Raw genomic sequence first — 7,055 nt, forward strand, 5'->3', positions numbered from 1 at the left:
TTTTATTTATTTATTTATTTAAATTAATTTATTTATTTTTGACCTGTTTTTTTATTTTACACAGGAATGCTTTCAAGAAGCCTTCTGATACAAAGTAAGCATTTGTTGCTACTCAAAGAAAAAACAAACAAATGAACTCTAAAAATCAATCATAACAAATTGATTAATTAATTTGTGGACATAATAATGGTTAGTTCATCTGTATTTAATCATATCATAACATAATAATGTTTGCGGACCTTTAACAGGCCTAATATGTTTTTTTTTACTGACTATAAATATATAGTCAGTATATATATATATATATTGTGTCTTTTTTTACAGACACAAAATTAATTGCACAATGTTCTAATTCGGTGAACAAAGATGGTGTGGTGTCAGTCTAAGTATTGCAACAACGCTGGAAGCCTGAATGATTTTCTTGTTTTTTTAACATGGTATTATTTTTTATGGAAAAGAATACATTTGGTTTCATCTGTCTTAAGGACATTGTTCCATGTGTCTGAAGCAACATCCTACCATAGCCACTTTTATGAAAGTTATTCAGTTAGTGAATACATTGGGCTGTGACTATCCTTCTTAAAATGTATTGAATAACAAGAAAATACTTTTGGCTTCTGGCTTCATCACTGCCAATAAATGATGGCAAAGTGGAAAATGCAAAAATTATTTTAGAAGCAGACCAGAACAGCTGTTGTATTTGCTTACAAGTTAAACTCGTAATTTAGAAAAGGTAGGGTTTTGTTTCTATGGTTCAGCTTAGATTGGCATTTACTGGTGTGCATGCTAAAAGTTGAAAAATAACAACCTGATCAACATATAATAATTAACATATAATGTGTTTAAAATCTTACCACAGACGGGACGGAGAAATTGCTTCTCTAAAAAATGAGAACAAACATTTGAGGTAAGTATTTTCCTAGATTTTCAGTATTTCTGTCCCCATTTTCTCCATGGTTAACTTATTATAATCTATCTCCATTTGTATTATTTTAAAAATCAAAGAATAATTTTGGTTTCTTTCTAAGCTTTGTACTTTTTGTGAGCTGTAAAAGAAGTATTGGATCAAACTAGTCAGACATCAAGTTTTCTTTAGCACTGAATTTAGAACTTATTCACCATTTTGATGATCTCTACACATGAAAATACGGATACACTGATGTTTCAGCTGAAACAAGTCAGATCAGTTTATTTATTGGAGTATTATTAATGTGATAATACTCCAATAACCGGTTGCTTTTGTTGTGACAAAAGCAACCGGTTATTGGAGTATTAAAGCAACACAAACAGGTCGAATCTGTATTCATTCCTTTAGGAGTTAGTCACAGTTGTTTCTTGTTCTCTTGATTACCTCTTGTACATGTATATATGCCACTTACACATCACATAGTTTTTGCATCTAGTTTTAGTTTTTTTCTTGTGTTCTTGTGTTGTCCCTCCATCAACTCCTGTGCTTCAGTTTCCTATATTCTCATTCGTGCAAGAGGAGAGTTTCTAAAAGCAACTTTTTAAGTTTTACATAATATTGCTCTTTTGTTCTTGTTATTGACTTGGATTCAATTACTGTCAATCAATGTGTGATTAATTTTATTAACATACATCTTATTTTAATCCACAGGAAAATAATAGAGAAGCAAGAAAAGGATTTGGAATCCTTAAAAGACAAGTATTGACATTTCTAAGAATTAAGCAAGAATAATGAAATATAGAAGTGTTTGCTTACCTAAATGTTTAATAATTTGTCTTTGTTTGTACAGAGTAGCAAATGAGGTTGCTCTTTCAATAAAGACAGGAAAAACTGAGAGTCTGAACAATCCAGTTTCTCAAACCAGACTCAAAGAGTTGTATGATGATCTGAGGTGCCGTTGGCCTAAAATTAAAAGGCTCCTGAAGTCGAACAAAAAAACATCAGAGGTTGTCAAAGAAAGCATAAAGGTACAGTATTGAATGGTTGATTGTGAACAATAAAAACATACTAATTCAAAGTCCTGGTGATGATTTATAGCAGACATATGTGTACAGATTGAATGAATACATAATACGGAAATAAAACATTTGTTGACATCCTTCAGTTATAGGGTAAGCTAAATTAAATTGTAAAAACATTTTATTTATGTGGCCATTTTTACAGACAAAAATAACGGAAAATGCTTCAAACTAGTTTAAGTACATAAAATATATATAAAAATGATAGTAATAAATTCAGAAAATAAAACTGAATCAGGGAAATATCAAGTTGTGGGGGTAAAAATAGAACAAGAAAATCAGGATAAGTATTCCAAAGCAACTAAATTAATGCTCTGGACACAAATACCAGTTTAAAAAAATGGTTTGGAGCTGCTTTGTGAAAGCGATAAATAAGCCCACAGTTTTTAGGCTTGAGGGAGAGAGATCCAGTGTCTGGGAACAAATTATCTGTCTCCTTTTATTTGTAGACTGTAAGCGGCATAACCTAGGCTGAGGCTGAAGACGGGAAGGTCATTGACATATACTGGCCCTTGTTAATATAGCGCCCTAAAGCCCAAAACCAGAGTTTCAAAGTGAACTTTGGAATAATTGTGCAGCCAGTGAAGCTGGAAAATTAGCAGGGTGACGCGGTATATTAGGAAGACCTTAGAGCAAAAATTTTGAACCACCTGTAACCGATGCAAGGAAGTTTTGTTAATTTTTTATCAAAAACACTGTCGATAAAATATGATCCACAGCAAGCATCCTTTGAAATCACCTATTTTTAAAAATACTTTTGCACAACTGATCCCTAACAGGGTTCAGTTTTTCCCTGCTGCACCTCAAATCTACACTGACAAAGTTGTGGTCACAATTTAAAACCTGTTAGGGAAAATTAAATACTTATTTGCAAAATATGATAAATGACAAATGAGTTGATAAAGCTTTGCCAGATTTTATGTTTCTTTAAATTTGCCTTTGACAGTTGGATGTCTTGATATTAACAAAAAACAATTTGATAACTGCTAACCTCTGAATATTTTTAGAGCTTTATTATTTCAACTATTTAAATTAAATTCTGTTGCAGGAAGCTTTTACAAAGGCACATAAAGAAGTGACAACACTGAGTGACCAGATTGATTCTTTTATTGGTCTAGGAAAATGCAGCAATGAAGATCCTCAAAAGGTAAAATGCGTGAAAACTGTTGGGTTATAAAAGTTTCCGCTGTAAAAGCATTTCTTATTTCAGGTGAGACAGCACAAGCAGTCTGCCATTCAGGATCTCCAGCAAGCTCTCTACTACAGTAGAATAGAGGGTCATGTTTCAAAGGTTTGTTAAGAAACATTATTAAATGTTATAATTGCAGCAATTATACTATTTAATGTTAAATTATACTAGATTTCCAAACTTTGTATTTTTCTGTTGGAAAGCATTTACTGATGATCTATTTTTGCTCAACTTAAACACAAAGGTAAATGTTTTCTCATTCATAGATTTCTGACCAGACATACAAAGATGTAAAACCTGAAGACTTGATGGAAGATTTACTATCTGAATGCAACTGGTTGGGTCAGTTGATGGCTTTAAATAATCCTCCTCTTCAACCGGACTGGAAACATCACATGCCTGGAATGGATGCTTGGCACATACTCCCAAGAAACTTCAGATATATTAAAAAAAATAAGCCTAACCAAACTTCAAAACCTGAGTGATCCACTTCCATTACAGAGCGTGCCCATAATATTTGTACTATTTTATGAACTTTCGTTAAGATTGAAGAAATGCATCTCATTTGAATACTATTTCTGGGTTTCTGCAAAGCCAAATATTCTTTTGAAAACAGGTTGTATTTTTACAAGGACCTTAAGATGTGTTTGGGTGTGGATCGAAATTAGGCCAACATTTTTAGCTGTTAAATCCATTTAGTGCTCAATAATTCTAATAGCGTATAAAAATATATCAGTATCAATAGGAATTTTGTAAGTTTGCTCCTGATTCCTCACATTATTTATGTTTGCATGTAAATAATAAGTGGAGGCAAATAATCTACTTGCATACCTGTATAACCTGGTGAAATAATGGTTACCTTATTCTCTATCTACAGACGAGGCACATATTGTAAACTGCAAATATCTATAAAGTGCATTTGCTAATCTAGTAATGTTTTAGCACTTCAATGTTTGCAAGAATTCCTGAGAGCTAAACATGTTCCCTTGTATTCTAATAGATAATAAAGTCTCATCTATTTCTGTATTTGTTGACTTTCTGAATATAAATCTGTAATGTTGGTAATCCCACATTATTAAATGCCGTTGCCTTCTAGGTTCCAAAACAAAACATTTCCAATTTCCAACAAAGGTCGTGGGTGGTAACAGATGGTTTGATTCTGGCATGTACTTATGACTTGATAAAGCAAGTCATAAGTCATATATATGTCCTGCTGCAACCCTTACCCTATCTGTTGCTCCTTCCCTGATGTGATGTCACAAATATGTTACAATTGTGGGAGGAACTGTCTGATGTTGATTTCTAAATCAAAACCAGACTGAGTTACTGTTGCTGTTAATTTAGAAATAAACACTGGACTGGATTGCTTTTTGTTTAACTCTTTGGAACTCTTTAGTGAGTGTCAGGGAAACTAACTCGCGTTGTTGAATTAACACTGTATTTTTAACAGACAACACTTAAACTGGAAATCTAGCACTTTTGAATTTGCTGTGTGATGTCTTGTAGTTTGCCTTGTCACATCACAAAATTACACCCGACACACAAGTCCTCTGGTCATACAAGACTAAAAAAGACCAAATAGGCATAGTCTGTTCCCCCATGGTGTTTCATGTGTCTGTATTCATGTGAAATGTTATGAATAAAGATGTTTTTAAGGTGCATTTAAATTAGAATTGGGGCGGGCACAACCTTTCTGCTTGCTGACAGCAGAATCTTCCCTCTTCTAAGCTTCATTTAGCTCACTTAGTCGAGAGATATATCCCACAAGTATATCTATTGTGCCTTTGATAAAGCAGCCAATCATAATTACTCAAAGTCTGACCAACCAGAAGTTCTTCCATTCATATGTTAAAGTTGCACCAAATTAAATATTGCCCTTGAAACTAAAAACTTTTCCTTGTAGTTCCAACAACACTAAATTCAGATGGTGATGTTCACAGGACATAAATATTGATTTTGTTTGATTCTTAACTTATTCAAATTATATCCATCCATCCATTTTCTTACACCCTTGTCCCTCAGTGTGGTCAGGAGGTGCTGGTGCCTCTCCAGCTAATATTCCGGGCGAGAGGCGGGGTCGCCCTGGACAGGTCGCTAGTCTGTTGCAGTTCAAATTATATGTCATTTTATTTGTAACCCTGGAAACTGATTCAATCAACTGGTTAATGATGTAACTTCATTAATTAAGAATAAACAATAAATAATAAACATTAAACAAAAAAACATAAGTTCTACTTTTTCCTTTCAAACTTTATAGTAACCATTTAATTGAAGCTAATAGAATTGAACTCAAACAACAGGAGCTAATTTTGTTTGATTTAAATGACACACATCTAAGTAAAGATAAGAATTTTAATACATCACAACATTTTTGTTTTATTTTTGTAGAAGATAAAAGTTGCTCTATCACTTTGTAGAAAATGTACATTATCTAAATTATATTCTTTACACTCTGAGGAGACTTTGTTCACTTTTATCTTCAGGGAAGAATATATTTTTGGGAAATCCTTATTCTTGTCACAAGACTTCTGTTTTAGTCTTTTACTGCTACCTATATAAAAATTTTGATTGCACTTACTTAGCATCTTGATGACGCACTAACCAATGCAATGTTCTATATAAAATTATATTATCCGTTTTAGTAACTCATATTCTAACAGATTAGGTAACACATGATACAAGATAAGGTTTGAAAGTAACTGAGTAATAAGAATTGAAATCACTTTCTGAAGGACCAGTGCTGATGGCATCTGTCATGTTGTATGTGTCAAACATGCTGTGTCCAGAAATTGTGTTGCATGCAAATGTTTTACCTTCAGCCATGAAGAACTGAATTACAGGATCAAATATACTTGCATAAGAACTACTAATTCCACAATGCATTCCATTATCCACTTTCAGTTGTTCTCTTTATCATCCCCTGTGTATGAAGATATCTTCAGGGAGACAGCATGAGACCACTCCTCTTATTTTACCGTCAGTGCATGACTGACAGTATGCAAGAAGAGTTTACAACAGTTCTTCCTTTTTTTTCTTTGTGCTGAACTACATAAAATAGTCTTAAACATGCTAAATGTCTGTTTTTTTTAAATTGGTATTGAGGCTAAAGGTAGCCAATGCTCATCTATTCCAAGAAATAGCTTCCCTCTATTCATGCTAGTAAAAAGTTGTGCAGCGCTCAGCAGTAGCAAATTGCTCATGTTCATAAAATGTCATGCTGTTAATGGTTTAAAGTAAATGGACTTAAAAGAGCGCATAAAACAGCAAAACATTACCTTCTACATATATTGATTAAGCTGCCATCTTGAAGGACAACACATTAAATTGTTTGTATTTTGTCTTCTACTTTGTTTAGTTGAGTGTTACTATCTTAGTTTGTTCTTTTCAGTATGTTAATTGCAGGGTTGAATTCTTTTTGTTAATAAGCTCTTGTATTTTGCAGAGAAAAGTTGTTAGCTTCTTGATATTCAAAAAACATCAGTGCTGAACTTATTCCTTCATCTATTGTCATTTTAATAGCAAGCAAAGAGAGACAGTGCAGTGGCCTCCAACTGCTGAGCAGGAGCCTTAAGGAAGCGACAGGCAAAAAGAAGCGAAATAATGCCTCCAAAAGGATCCAAGACCGACGGGAGACAAGATGAGGACTATGTATCACTCACGCAAGTCAAAGAGTTGCTGAGCCAGCAAAAGCAAATGTATATGGAGTTACCCCAACAACAACAGGACAATTTTAAGGGTTTTGTTAAAATCATTGTGGACCCTACTAGCACCACAATGGACGCAATGCCACGAGAGCTACAGGACATTAAAACCAGCCTGCAATTTACACAGAAAGACGTTGACGACATTAAAGTAGAAAGTGCTAAGCACAAGGACCGAA

The sequence above is a fragment of the Poecilia formosa genome, unplaced genomic scaffold (assembly GCF_000485575.1).
Source record: "Poecilia formosa unplaced genomic scaffold, Poecilia_formosa-5.1.2 Scaffold970, whole genome shotgun sequence".
Taxonomy (NCBI): Eukaryota; Metazoa; Chordata; class Actinopteri; order Cyprinodontiformes; family Poeciliidae; genus Poecilia; species Poecilia formosa.